Source organism: Glandiceps talaboti, chromosome 12, assembly GCF_964340395.1.
Source record: "Glandiceps talaboti chromosome 12, keGlaTala1.1, whole genome shotgun sequence".
NCBI lineage: Eukaryota > Metazoa > Hemichordata > Enteropneusta > Spengelidae > Glandiceps > Glandiceps talaboti.
The window spans coordinates 2,164,211-2,181,011 of NC_135560.1; positions in this window are offsets into that span (position 1 = coordinate 2,164,211).

Sequence of the window (16,801 nt, forward strand, 5' to 3'; positions counted from 1 at the left end):
GTCGCAAGCACACAAGCGTAGATTTTGCACCATGTCTATCCGTATACTTTCTTTTTTGGAGTCTTCCATATTTATATAAACTTTTTTTCTGCGATTATTATAAAAAAAAACTGTTTCATAAAGACCAGAAAGTGTACAAGTACATACATATAATATTTTTAATCATTCCATTTCTGGCCTTGTACCCAAAATAATAAATATGTGTAGACGTGTATAATGAGTTTATTAAAATATACTATAAATAAAGAAGTAAGTATGTAAATGTGACTCATAGCTAACTTGGACCTTTATTACCTGTATGACATCATTATCATTTTCGAGTTTCACCAGAATTGTTGCCTCATGCCCCTGATCTAACATTGTTCAATGATAATGCTCTATGAGGACTGTTAATACTTATATAGCTATGGCACTAGTACTCCCATCTCTTGCTTCTCTGAATAAATCAGGAAAGGATAGTTATCGGGTACAGTACTTAATATACTTCATGAGTTGATAGTTATCGGGTACAGTACTTAATATACTTCATGAGTTGATAGTTATCAGGTACAGTACTTAATATACTTCATGAGTTTAGTTATCGGGTACAGTACTTAATATACTTCATTAGTTTATAGTTATCAGGTACAGTACTTAATATACTTCATGAGTTTAGTTATTGGGTACAGTACTTAATATACTTCATTAGTTTATAGTTATTGGGTACAGTACTTAATATATTTCATCAGTTGATAGTTATCGCGTACAGTACTTAATATACTACATGAGTTTATAGTTATCAGGTACAGTACTTAATATACTTCATGAGTTTAGTTATTGGGTACAGTACTTAATATACTTCATTAGTTTATAGTTATTGGGTACAGTACTTAATATACTTCATCAGTTGATAGTTATTGGGTACAGTACTTAATATACTTCATGAGTTTATAGTTATCGGGTACAGTACTTAATATACTTCATGAGTTGATAGTTATCGCGTACAGTACTTAATATACTTCATCAGTTGATAGTTATCGGGTACAGTACTTAATATACTTCATCAGTTGATAGTTATCAGGTACAGTACTTAATATACTTCATCAGTTGATAGTTATCGGGTAGAGTACTTAATATAATTCATTAGTTTATAGTTATTGGGTACAGTACTTAATATACTTCATGAGTTGATAGTTATCGCGTACAGTACTTAATATACTTCATGAGTTTATAGTTATTGGGTACAATACTTAATATACTTCATTAGTTTATAGTTATCGGGTACAGTACTTAATATACTTCATGAGTTCATAGTTATCGGGTACAGTACTTAATATACTTCATGAGTTCATAGTTATCGGGTACAGTACTTAATATACTTCATCAGTTTATAGTTATCGGGTACAGTACTTAATATACTTCATGAGTTGATAGTTATTGGGTACAGTACTTAATATACTTCATGAGTTGATAGTTATTGGGTACAGTACTTAATATACTTCATGAGTTGATAGTTATCGGGTACAGTACTTAATATACTGCATGAGTTTATAGTTATCGGGTACAGTACTTAATATACTTCATCAGTTTATAGTTATCAGGTACAGTACTTAATATACTTCATGAGTTGATAGTTATCGGGTACAGTACTTAATATACTTCATCAGTTGGTAGTTATCGGGTACAGTACTTAATATACTTCATTAGTTTATAGTTATTGGGTACAGTACTTAATATACTTCATGAGTTTATAGTTATCGCGTACAGTACTTAATATACTTCATCAGTTGATAGTTATTGGGTACAGTACTTAATATACTTCATGAGTTTATAGTTATCGCGTACAGTACTTAATATACTTCATCAGTTGATAGTTATTGGGTACAGTACTTAATATACTGCATGAGTTTATAGTTATCGGGTACAGTACTTAATATACTTCATGAGTTTATAGTTATCGGGTACAATACTTAATATACTTCATCAGTTGATAGTTATCGGGTAGAGTACTTAATATACTTCATTAGTTCATAGTTATTGGGTACAGTACTTAATATACTTCATCAGTTTATAGTTATCAGGTACAGTACTTAATATACTTCATGAGTTTAGTTATTGGGTACAGTACTTAATATACTTCATGAGTTTATAGTTATTGGGTACAGTACTTAATATACTTCATCAGTTGATAGTTATTGGGTACAGTACTTAATATACTGCATGAGTTTATAGTTATCGGGTACAGTACTTAATATACTTCATCAGTTGATAGTTATTGGGTACAGTACTTAATATACTTCATGAGTCTATAGTTATTGGGTACAGTACTTAATATACTTCATCAGTTGATAGTTATTGGGTACAGTACTTAATATACTTCACGAGTTTATAGTTATCGGGTACAGTACTTAATATACTTCATGAGTTGATAGTTATTGGGTACAGTACTTAATATACTTCATGAGTTTATAGTTATCGGGTACAGTACTTAATATACTTCATGAGTTTATAGTTATCGGGTACAATACTTAATATACTTCATCAGTTGATAGTTATCGGGTAGAGTACTTAATATACTTCATTAGTTCATAGTTATTGGGTACAGTACTTAATATACTTCATCAGTTGATAGTTATCGGGTACAGTACTTAATATACTTCATCAGTTTATAGTTATCAGGTACAGTACTTAATATACTTCATGAGTTTAGTTATTGGGTACAGTACTTAATATACTTCATCAGTTGATAGTTATCGGGTACAGTACTTAATATACTTCATCAGTTTATAGTTATCAGGTACAGTACTTAATATACTTCATGAGTTTAGTTATTGGGTACAGTACTTAATATACTTCATGAGTTTATAGTTATTGGGTACAGTACTTAATATACTTCATCAGTTGATAGTTATTGGGTACAGTACTTAATATACTGCATGAGTTTATAGTTATCGGGTACAGTACTTAATATACTTCATCAGTTGATAGTTATTGGGTACAGTACTTAATATACTTCATGAGTTTATAGTTATTGGGTACAGTACTTAATATACTTCATCAGTTGATAGTTATTGGGTACAGTACTTAATTTACTTCACGAGTTTATAGTTATCGGGTACAGTACTTAATATACTTCATCAGTTGATAGTTATTGGGTACAGTACTTAATATACTTCATGAGTTTATAGTTATCGGGTACAGTACTTAATATACTTCATCAGTTGATAGTTATTGGGTACAATACTTAATATACTTCATGAGTTTAGTTATTTAGATCCAAACACAAGTACAGTAGTGATGATTAATGCACTGTCATCACAAACATTTCCATAGTAGTTGGAAACAACCATTTGCCTTTAAAACTGTCAATGTGGTGGCAGCAGTGGGATCAAGTCCTAATCACCGAGTTTGGGCCATGAGTTCTTTTCCATATCTAACAGCATTTTAACTTATGTTTTAAAATATTTTAATAGAAGACTCACTATTAGATAATATGGGCATAGGCACTTCAAAAGTGTTCCTACATTACATCTCCAAGGTTATAATGCATATTATGAACTTTTACAAATATAGTCACCATTCGGCCATAATTTATCAGTTGCAAAACAAAGTGATGTGCACATGACTCACATAGTATAATACCTTTGTGTCAAGTTTGGTTGAAATCAATTGGTGCATACCAGAGTTATGAGGGTGAACGCATTGATGGGACACACACGTCATTGCACCCAATATAATAGTCTCCTCTAGCTGGTGCTCTTTGGGGACTGAAAAGATGTTAGGCTGCGCAAATTAAATTCTGTGTTTGACATCACCCTGAGATTGGAAAATCAAGGAGGGAGGGCGATTTACAAAGAAACTAATTATTTATTCCAAAATATGCAAATTCAGACAAAAATGAAAGTTTGAGTGTGCAGTGACTATATTACAAGTGTAGCACCCATACATTTGACAAGATTAAGGTGGACACAAAGAAAAAACAATTTTGTTGTAGTTTATTACATATACATGTATGTACATTATACATGTCAACCCAGTGGACTATATCCATGGAATATTTTGCTCTTCTTTTTTTTCATTTTCTTTTAGTTTTAGTGTAATTATTAGCTGGAAGTAATTTTGTCAGAACTTGTAGCTTATTGACTTATTTGCTTTTCCTGCTCCTCTTTTTTTTCTGTTATGTACCCTTTGTACAATTTCTGGTGAAATGAATAGAAAAAAGTCTTTACCATGCACACTTGATGTTGTATTTGATTGATAAATACATTTTGTTGTGTGTGTAGTCATATTAATGTCCATTCATAGATTGACTATGACTAGATCAAGTAAAGGGAGTGATCAGTTTTTACAGCCTGGGGTAACATCACTAGCCATGTTGTACTGATGACGACAGTGTCAACATCGAGTCTCTACCACATACACATGCGGGGAGTCCACACTGAATCAAAAGTTGTATTTGATTGATACATACATTGTGTTGTGTGTGTAGTCGTACCAATGTCCATTCATAGATTGACTAGATCAAGTTAAGGGAGTGATCAGTTTTTACAGCTTGGGGTAACATCACTAGCCATGTTGTACTGAAGAGAGTGTCAACACTGTCTCTACCACATACACATGGAGTCCACACTGAATCAAAAGGTGTATGTGATTTATCCATGTGTGTAATCATATCAATGTCCATTCAAAGATTGACTTGAGTAACTTAAGCTATGGACATTGATATGTCATGTCATGTCACAATATATACAATTATTATAATAGTTTTAGTTTGTGTCTTTCTAAACTTGTCAAAAGTGGTCTCACCAAAGTAATCTATTGTGTTTACTTACACCCATGGGCTTCACACACAAACAGACATCGTTGACAAGCTGCAACCATATTGTTTAATATCAGACTTTTATAAAATACTCTACATGCAAGTACAATACAATAATCCACACAAAGGTGGTTACATTACCATTTCTATTACAACAGGGGTTACTAAGGCATTGCTAACCCAAACTTGGCCCCCACACTAAAAAACAGAGATAAAACATATTTAAAAAACTCTGGAAAAGCGTAGGCATATATCGTAATTGCATCCATAAAGTACATCCATCCCCTAAATAAAATATTTCTCTCCCCTTAATATAAAGTACATCCATCCCCTAAATAAAATATTTCTCTCCCCTAAATATAAAGTACATCCATCCCCTTGATAAAAGGTACATCCATCCCCTTAATATAAAGTGCATTCATCCCCTAAATAAAATATTTCTCTCCCCTTAATATAAAGTACATCCATCCCCTTGATAAAAGGTACATCCATCCCCTTAATATAAAGTACATCCATCCCCTAAATAAAATATTTCTCTCCCCTTAATATAAAGTACATCCATCCCCTTGATAAAAAGTACATCCATCCCCTTAATATAGAGTACATCCATCCCCTAAATAAAATATTTCTCTCCCCTTAAAATAAAGTACATCCATCCCCTACATAAAATATTTCTCTCCCTTTATTATAAAGTGCATCCATCCCCTAAATAAAATATTTCTCTCCCCTTAATATAAAGTACATCCATCCCCTAAATAAATTATTTCTCTTCCCTTAAAATAAAGTACATCCATCCCCTTAATATAAAGTACATCCATCCCCTAAATAAAATATTTCTCTTCCCTTAAAATAAAGTACATCCATCCCCTTAATATAAAGTACATCCATCCCCTAAATAAATTATTTCTCTTCCCTTAAAATAAAGTACATCCATCCCCTTAATATAAAGTACATCCAACCCTTAATATAAAGTGCATCCATCCCCTAAATAAAATATTTCTCTCCCCTAAATAAAAAGTGCATCCATCCCCTAAATAAAATATTTCTCTCCCCTTAATAAAAAGTACATCCATCCCCTCAATAAAACATTCCTCTCCCCTTAATATAAAGTACATCCATCCCCTAAATAAAATATTTCTCTCTTTAATATAAAGTACATCAACCACATTAACAAAATATTTCTCTCTCCTTAATATAAAGTGCATCCATCCCCTAAATAGAATATGTCTCACTCCTTAATATAAAGTGCATTCATCCCCTAAATGAAATATTTCTCTCTCTTTAATATAAAGTACATCAACCACATTAACAAAATATTTCTCTCTCCTTAATATAAAGTACATCCATCCCCTAAATAGAATATGTCTCACTCCTTAATATAAACTGCATTCATCCCCTAAATGAAATATTTCTTGCCCTCTAAATATAAAGTACATTCATCCCCTAAATAAAGTAATTCTCTCCCCTTAATATAAAGTACAACCATCCCCTAAATAAAATATTTCTCTCCCCTAAATAAAAAGTACATCCATCCCCTAAATATAAAGTACATCCATCCCTAAATAAAAAATAAATCCATCTCCTAAATAAAATAATTCTCTCCCCTTAATATAAAGTACATCCATCCCCTAAATAAAATTTCTCTCCCCTAAATAAAAAGTACATCCATCCCCTAAATAAAAAATAAATCCATCTCCTAAATAAAATAATTCTCCCCCCTTAATATAAAGTACATCCATCCCCTAAATAAAATATTTCTATCCCATATAAAATAAAAAGTGCATCCATCCCCTACATAAAATATTTCTCTCCCCTTAAAATAAAGTACATCCATCCCCTACATAAAATATTTCTCTCCCCTTAAAATAAAGTACATCCATCCCCTAAATAAAATATTCTCTCCCCTTAAAATAAAGTGCATCCATCCCCTAAATAAAAAGTACATCCATCCCCTAAAATTTTATTTCTCTCTCCTTAATATAAAGTACATCCATCCCCTCAATATAAAGTACATCCATCCCCTCAATATAAAGTACATCCATCCCCTAAATAAAAAGTACATCCATCCCCTAAATAAAATATTTCTCTCCCCTTAAAATAAAGTACATCCATCCCCTACATAAAATATTTCTCTCCCCTTAAAATAAAGTACATCCATCTCCTACATAAAATATTTCTCTCCCCTTAAAATAAAGTACATCCATCCCCTACATAAAATATTTCTCTCCCCTTAAAATAAAGTACATCCATCCCCTAAATAAAATATTTCTCTCCCCTTAAAATAAAGTACATCCATCCCCTAAATAAAATATTTCTCTCCCCTTAAAATAAAGTACATCCATCCCCTAAAATTGTATTTCTCTCTCCTTAATATAAAGTACATCCATCCCCTAAATAAAATATCTCTCCCCTTAAAATAAAGTACATCCATCCCCTACATAAAATATTTCTCTCCCATTAATATAAAGTACATCCATCCCCTAAATAAAAAGTACATCCAACCCCTTAATAAAATATTTCTCTCCCCTTAATAAAAAGTACATCCATCCCCTAAAATTTTATTTCTCTCTCCTTAATGTAAAGTACATCCATCCCCTCAATAAAAAGTACATATATCCAACCCCTAAATAAAATATTTCTCTCCCCTAAATATCAAGTGCATCCATCCCCTACATAAAATATTTCTCTCCCCTTAATATAAAGTACATCCATCCCCTAAATAAAAAGTACATCCATCCCCTAAATAAAATATTTCTCTCCCCTTAATATAAAGTACATCCATCCCCTAAATGAAGAGTACATCAATACCCTACATCTATATGAAAAGCATTTTCCTATAGGGAGAGAGATACTTTTCATTTGGGATGGACGTACTTTTCAAATACTTTGTATGAAGAATGGCAGTGGTAATACAAAGGGTATTGTAAAGCGTAAGCAACCAAATATGAACAACCACCCCATGTGAAAAAACCAACAATTATATGAAGGATAAACAAACATATAACCTGTGTGACTCCCCATAAAGTGTTGTTCAGTAAATCCCACAATTATCATTGTACTACAAATACTAGACAAGTTGCCTGGTTTCTTTGCGCAAACTTAACGACCACCGAAAGATTATGATAGTTAGAGTTACTTTTATTATATATTAGTTGGGATTAATGTTAGTGTTAGTGTTAGGGTAAGGTTATAGGTTAAAGGTTATAGTTCAGGTTAAGGTTACATAAAGAAGGTTAAAGGAGTGATCAAAGCTTGCACAAATTAAGCAACAAAGTCTATCACTTGAAGTACAATGAAGATTTGTATCATGTTACTTAAATTTCACAATTTTCTGATGTAAATAGTTCCCCACCCAACTGTATACTAATCAGCTGGTTCTAAAGTTCTTATAACCATTTAATCAAAAATTTCAATTTTCAGATGACTTTAATCCTCTTTCTCCCAGTGGCTGTAGGATATTTGTTTGTATACAACTAACTACTAGTTCAGAGAAAGAGGATTAAATACCAGATATCTGATCATTTCGCAGTGAACATAAATTTATAATTACACCAAAGTATTACCATTACCTAATTTAACAAACCAACTGACCTTGTGATAAAAACAAACAAACTAGTTGTGTTCTATTATGTTCAAGGACAATAGCCCAAAATTAAATGCAGGAATGTAATGTTAATCAGTGTCCAAAATCTGCTTGTACAAGTTGATGGTAATTAAGTTCATAATATCCTGACAGTCAAAGGCAAAGGTCAGTTTTTACACAGAAAGCTCATCATATCAGGTATGCTTACAATATACTGAATTTTGTCTGTACAAAATATTAATAGTATGGAGTAAATTGCTGGCTGACCTTGAATATGAAGGTCAAAGTCATAGGTTACTGTCTTTGATAATATCTAGCATGGTACATGCCTATGGCTCCCTTCCAGGCTGGCATGCATGTTGACAGTGATATGTCATGGTGATGAATCAGATGTCTATGAATAAGTACACCTATGTACAATCTTTGGTACAGTTCTTTATGTGCAGTGCATTCAAAGTGCTCATGAGAGTTTGTTGATTCCTGCAATCAAAAAATCATTGACATAATTCAATATTATTTCACAGTAAAGCTCATGCAAATATTATTCAAATTATAAATAATAAATACAAAGATGTAAATGAATGGACAGACCTTCCATCAATAAAACTTTAAAGATTAACACACTTCTTTGCAAGCTCTTATCTGGTCCATAGCCAGTGTCTTAAACCAACAGCTGGCTACTCTATTCAGTACAGGCAGTGAGATTTGGGTTATTTTCAAGTGGAATATAGACAATTCAACTGATGGCAAGATGTCAAACTTACTTCATCCTGTTTTCTTCAGATTTCTTCTCCAATTCCAGTAATATTAATTCCTGACATACAAGTATGATCTGAAATACCAGGAGAAACATTTTATGAACTGAACAGAACGGAAATACAACTCAAAAACACTTGTTCTCATCTTTTTTTATGATCCCATGTCAGGAACTTCCATCTGTAATTCTGAGTAAATTACCTACCAGACTTTTATATCAACTACATAATCAACTGAAATGGTACTAAAAATCATCAGATGTAGAATGATGAACACAGGTATTTGTTTATTTACAGATATGCAGATCCAACAATGGTGAATTCAGATAAATATAGAAAGTATTGCAGGACTATTAACCAAGATTTTCCCTCAACACAAACCTCAATAAAACATCTATCAACAAAACAATTTCCTTGTGACTGACAAGTACATAAAATAAGATTATTACTAACTGCTCAATAAAATACATACTTTTCTCTTCTTTCTCTGATAATAATTGTTTCTACAGCTTTGAAGTCATAAATTGTGGTAATACATTTTCTTGGCAGCATTGGCATGGTCTAAAAAACAAGGAAACACATTATTAACAAGTCTTAGTCAAAAACGTAACTTTCCCACTATCAGGTCAATATTCTGACTTCAACAATAAATATGACTGCCATCCAACTCATATTGTAAAAGTCATCAAACATAATCACATGCATATGTGGACTACTGTATACAACATTTGTGCTAGATTTGGTTGAAAGTCGTCCATGGATCTCAGAGGTGTAACCCCCCCCCCCCCCCCCCTAATAATTTGGGCAATTTGACTTTAGACATTGTGATAAAGATCAAGGGTCTGGGTTATGAAAACAAACTTTGACGAGATTGCAAAATTGGAAACTTACCTACGTTGGCTTCTTGTTTGATAGCTTTCTGCTTAAAACATTATTCTTCAATTCTGGTCATATTCTTCACGGATGTGACCTGAAAACAAAGAAAACATTACTATAGCTGGATGGCCATGGATGTCAGGTGTACATCCACACTTTGAATAATTTTGGCTTTTTCACTTTGAACATCGGCATCACGATTAAGGGGTCGGGGAAATTAACACTAACTTTGAAGAGATTGCAATATTTGACACTTACTTATGTCTTCTTCTTCTTGTTTGATAACTTTCTTCTATAGCATAATCCTCTTCAATTCTGTTCATATTAGTTCTTCATGGGTAAGATCTGTAAACAAAGAAAACATTAATATGAATTGAATTGAACAGAATACCAAGTACATTTAAACTGAATGCCTTCCATAAGGGCAAAGTCTTTAGATTTTTGTTCCTACACACAATAATTGTTTGAATGCAATATTAACAGCTATACAATTAGTTATGTTTGAAGTATGTACCAAATTTAATTGAATTAGGAGAGTGCATTTACTAAAGTAGAACTAGTGGTCACCAGTTGCAAACTGTTCTGCTTGTCTGTTCAAAATAAAAAAAAGCTAGCAAGACTTCATGGAAGGTACAGACCCCTCAAATACTTGACTTCTGTGTGACTGAACACAACATGATTTAGAAGAAATTAGTGGCAAGAAATAAATACTTATGCAAGAAAAGGCTGCATTTCAATAACCTACCTCTTTGGTCAACTTTGTGTATGTCCCAGTTGACATGTCACCTTTGTGCCAGGTTTGAAAAAAATTGGATTGGCATGTCTGAGAAATGATGTATTACGCACAGACAGATGCATGCAGGCATGGACAAAAACGGTGGGTGAATCTCATTCTAATAGTCCCCCTTTGAGAGACTAATGATTCATTTTAGGAGTGATTAGAATATCAAGATTGCAAAATAAGAAACTTACTTGTCCTCTTCTTTTAATAACATTCTTCGCCAGCTTTCACCGTTCCTGGGTGTGATCTGAAAACTAAGGCAAAGACATTATCAAATAAACTGAAAAGAAATAATATATATATATACATACCTCTCATATATACACACTTGCTCTCACAATTTTTTATCAATCCCATGTCAGAAACAATAAATTTGTAAATCTAAGGAAACGTGGTCAATAGGCCTATATATATATATATATAGATAGAAGTAGTGGTACTGTGTTCTCCACCAAGAGTTTTAGCAGGGCGTGGCACCCTGGTATCCACACCTGGCATCCTCCTATTGACGCCAAGCGCCATGTTTTGATGTTTATCTATAAACCATTTGACCAAACCCTCTAAGCACACAAATGCCCTAAAACAAATCATTCGTTCATACCTTTTCCAAAGTAAAGTGACACATGGGTATTACCTGAAAATGAAGAAAAAAAACATTATCAAATAAATTGTACAGAAATATATAGGTATTTACTTTTGATATTCTTTTCCTTTAGACTTTCTTCAGTAGTGTTTTCTTCAAGTTGAGTCAATTGTGTTACCTGAGTAGAGAAGTGAAATACAGATTTACATGGATTATTGATATCTATGGTGATCCAACAATGGTGTTTTCAGATCTATAAAGAAAACATTTTGGCTCTCTTAACCATCACTTTCCCTCTACACAATCTTTGATAAAACCATCCAGTGAGAAAAAATTTCTTCACGACTTAGAAAATCATACATTTGGAAGAGACTGTAAGACTTGAAACTTACTATCTTCTTTATCTTCTGATAACTTTTTTCTTGAGCTTCCTTCATTAATTCTGGTGATACAAGTTCCTGGCGTATGAGTATGATCTGGAATACAAGCACAAACTGCTTGTTTTATGAACTGAACAAGTCTTCATAGAAGTCCCCCCCCCCCCCCCCCTGAAATACATGTACTTTACTTCTATGTGAAAGAATGGAGAAATGATTTAAAAGAACTTGGCTACAAATATGGCTGCCATTCATTAGAAATTAGATTAGCACCAAAAACAATGTCTAATTCTTTTCTTCACATTACTTGTAAACATGATTTAAAAGAAATTGGCAATGTGTAAACACTACAATGTGTGTGATAGGTAGGAATTGGGTGGATCTTGATAATTGGCTCTGAAGGTCAAGGTCTCCAAACATAGCTTGAATCTGAGATCTGGGGGTAGACACTTGAATGAAGTGTCATGGGTATTGCAGTTTTTGAGTTATGCAGTGTTTATTTTTAACTACAAATATTGCCACCTGAGAAATGATGTAGTACACACAGACAGACGCATGCAGGCATGGACAAAAAAGGTGGGTGGAGCCCATTGGATTAGTCCCCCTTTGAGAGACTAATGATTGATTGTATCAGAAAATCAAGATTGCAAAATGAGAAACTTACTTGTCCTCTTCTTTTAATAACATTCTTCGCTAGCTTTCTTCATCATTCCTGGGTGTGATTGAAAAATAGGGTAAACACATTATCAAATAAACTGAATAGAAATAATATATAGATACATACCTCTCATATTTATTTCTTTTAATAAAGTTTCTTCAGCAGCATCCTTCTTCATCAATGATGACTCAATTGTGTTACCTGAGAGGAGAAGCGAAATACTGCATTCATGGTTTATTTAAATGTATGGTGATCTAGCAACAGGTTGTTCAGATATATAAATATACAAAAGATTTTGGGTCTCTCAACCATCATTTTCCCTCTACACAAGCCTCAATAAAACATGTACTGAGAAAACATTTTTTCATGACTGACAAAAACATAAAATTTGAAAGGACTCAAAGATATGAAACTTACTTATATGCTTCATCTTCTAATAACTTCATCAGCTTTTCCAATGATCTGAAAAAACAAGGAAAAAACATTATTAAAAAATGAACAAAATTATATAGGTACTTGCCTTTGATATTCTTCTTTATAAATCTGTCAACAGTAGAGTCCTTCTTCATTGTTATCTGTGTAGAGAAAAAAGAGAAAAAGAGATTTATATACTAGGTATTAACAAGTAAAGCCATTGCTTTACTCAAACAAGACTTACCTTCTTTATAAGACTGCAGATAACCTGGCAGATTCGCTGCGCTGCATCTGTTCATTGAAAATAGCTTGCATAGTGGCTTGCAGTTTATAACTGACCACTATAGCAAGACATATTTACATGTAGAACAGATAGAAAAATCATTCAAGATTTCTGTGAACCAATAAGGTTTTAACAGTTTGCAACCAAGTAACACCACATGTTTGATCAGTTTACAAACTATACGCAATTGCGCATGCGTGGTAATCTGCAGGTTACAAACGCTGATGACAGCCATTGACCAAAGCGTGGAATTCACAGCTTGGCCAATGACCATCTGATTATCACGATTTGGTGGTTGTCCAATCTTCTGTCCAATATTCCTCTCCTAGCCAGTGTATGATAACTGACTTGGTGAACTTCAATTCCGAGAGATGTCTTCAGCAGTTATGACAGTAGTCTGGTACATGTGATGTACTTTAGTTATCACAGATTACTACCATTATCAGAGTAGTGGTATCCTTTGTTGTAATCGAGGGGATATCCTCATAACATACATCTAGGGGTAACATGAGTTACACTTCCATGTTGCAACTCTTCATTTTAACGTTAGCTCAAACAAGTTGTAACCCAGTGGGCTGGTTCTTCTTGTCCTTTCAATCACCTTGATATTTTTCTTTTGTTTTTGTTTTTTAATGTCCTTTTATATCACCATTGTCTGTTTTCAAAGTGTCCTCTCACTTGCAACTTTTCTCGTTTTGCACGGTGGCCTGTTTCATTTTGTGTCCACACTAATGTGCCAGTTTCACACTGTAGACTTGTTTTTTAATGTCCTTTTATATCGCCATTGTCTGTTTTCAACGTGTCCACTCACTTGCCACTTTTCATGTTTCGCACTGTGACCTGTTTCATTTTGTGTCCACAATAATGTGCCACTTTCGCACTGTAAACTGTTTTTAATGTCCTTTTATATCGCCATTCTCTCTGTTATCAACGTGTCCACTCACTTGCCACTTTTCTTGTTTCGCATGGTGGCCTATTTCATTTTGTGTCCACACTAATTATGTGCCAGTTTTGCACTGTAGACTGTTTTTTAATGTCCTTTTATATCGCCATTGTCTCTGTTTTCAACGTGTCCTCTCACTTGCCACTTTTCTTGTTTCGCCAAGTGGCCTGTTTCAGTTTGTGTCCTCACTAATGTGCCAGTTTTGAACTGTAGACTTGTTTTTTGATGTCCTTTTATATCGCCATTGTCTGTTTTCAACGTGTCCTCTCGCTTGCCACTTTTCTTGTTTCACACTGTGGCCTGTTTCATTTTGTATCCACACTAATGTGCCAGTTTCGCACTGTAGACTTGTTTTTTAATGTCCTTTTATATCACCATGGTCTGTTTTCAACGTGTCCTCTCACTTGCCACTTTTCTTGTTTCGCATGGTGGCCTGTTTCAGTTTGTGTCCACACTAAAGTGCCAGTTTTGCACTGTAGACTTGTTTTTTAATGTGCTTTTATATCGCCACTGTCTGTTTTAAACGTGCCCTCTCACTTGCCACTTTTCTTGTTTCGCATGGTGGCCTGTTTCAGTTTGTGTCCACACTAATGTGCCAGTTTTGCACTGTAGACTGTTTTTTAATGTCCTTTTATATCGCCATTGTCTGTTTTCAACGTGTCCTCTCACTTGCCACTTTTCTTGTTTCGCATGGTGGCCTGTTTCATTTTGTGTCCACACTAATGTGCCACTTTTGCACTGTCAACTGTTTGTAATGTCCTTTTATTTTATATCGCCATTGTCTCTGTTTTCAACGTGTCCTCTCCCTTGCCACTTTTCTTGTTTCGCACAGTGGCTTGTTTCATTTTGTGTCCACACAAATGTGCCAGTTTCGCACTGTACATGTAGACTGTTTTTTAATGTCCTTTTATATCGCCATTGTCTGTTTTCAACGTGTCCTCTCACTTGCCACTTTTCTTGTTTCGCCCAGTGGCCTGTTTCATTTTGTGTCCACACTAATGTGCCAGTTTTGCACTGTAGACTGTTTTTTAATGTCCTTTTTTATCACCATTGTCTGTTTTCAACATGTCCTCTCACTTGCCACTTTTCTTGTTTCGCCCAGTGGCCTGTTTCATTTTGTGTCCACCCTAATGTGCCAGTTTCACACTGTAGACTGGTTTTTTAATGTGCTTTTATATCGCCATTGTCTGTTTTCAACGTGTCCTCTCACTTGCCACTTTTCTTGTTTCGCCCAGTGGCCTGTTTCATTTTGTGTCCACACTAATGTGCCAGTTTTGCACTGTAGACTATTTTTTAATGTCCTTTTTTATCACCATTGTCTGTTTTCAACGTGTCCTCTCCCTTGCCACTTTTCTTGTTTCGCACAGTGGCTTGTTTCATTTTGTGTCCACACAAATGTGCCACTTTTGCACTGTAGACTTGTTTTCTAATGTCCTTTTACATCGCCATTGTCTCTGTTTTCAACGTGTCCACTCACTTGCCACTTTTCTTGTTTCGCATGGTGGCCTGTTTCAGTTTGTGTCCACACTAATGTGCCACTTTTGCACTGTAGACTTGTTTTTTGATGTCCTTTTATATCGCCAATGTCTGTTTTCAACGTGTCCTTTCACTTGCCACTTTTCATGTTTCGCATGGTGGCCTGTTTCAGTTTGTGTCCACACTAATGTGCCAGATTCGCACTGTAGACTTGTTTTTTAATGTCCTTTTATTTCGCTATTGTCTGTTTTCAACGTGTCCTCTCACTTGCCACTTTTCTTGTTTCACATGGTGGCCTGTTTCAGTTTGTGTCCACACTAATGTGCCAGTTTCACACTGTAGACTTGTTTTTCAATGTCCTTTTATATCGCCATTGTCTGTTTTCAACGTGTCCTCTCACTTGCCACTTTTCTTGTTTCGCCCAGTGGCCTGTTTCATTTTGTGTCCACACTAATGTGCCAGTTTTGCACTGTAGACTGTTTTTTAATGTCCTTTTTTATCACCATTGTCTGTTTTCAACGTGTCCTCTCACTTGCCACTTTTCTTGTTTCGCCCAGTGGCCTGTTTCATTTTGTGTCCACCCTAATGTGCCAGTTTCACACTGTAGACTGGTTTTTTAATGTGCTTTTATATCGCCATTGTCTGTTTTCAACGTGTCCTCTCACTTGCCACTTTTCTTGTTTCGCCCAGTGGCCTGTTTCATTTTGTGTCCACACTAATGTGCCAGTTTTGCACTGTAGACTGTTTTTTAATGTCCTTTTTTATCACCATTGTCTGTTTTCAACGTGTCCTCTCCCTTGCCACTTTTCTTGTTTCGCACAGTGGCTTGTTTCATTTTGTGTCCACACAAATGTGCCAGTTTCGCACTGTAGACTGTTTTTTAACGTCCTTTTATATCGCCATTGTCTCTGTTTTCAACGTGTCCTCTCACTTGCTACTTTTCTTGTTTCGCATGGTGGCCTGTTTCATTTTGTGTCCACACTAATGTGCCAGTTTTGCACTGTAGACTTGTTTTCTAATGTCCTTTTATATCGCCATTGTCTCTGTTTTCAACGTGTCCACTCACTTGCCACTTTTCTTGTTTCGCATGGTGGCCTGTTTCATTTTGTGTCCACACTAATGTGCTAGTTTTGCACTATAGACTTGTTTTTAATGTGCTTTTATATCGCCATTGTCTGTTTTCAACATGTCCTTTCACTTGCCACTTTTCTTGTTTCTCATGGTGGCCTGTTTCAGTTTGTGTCCACACTAATGTGCCACTTTTGCACTGTAGA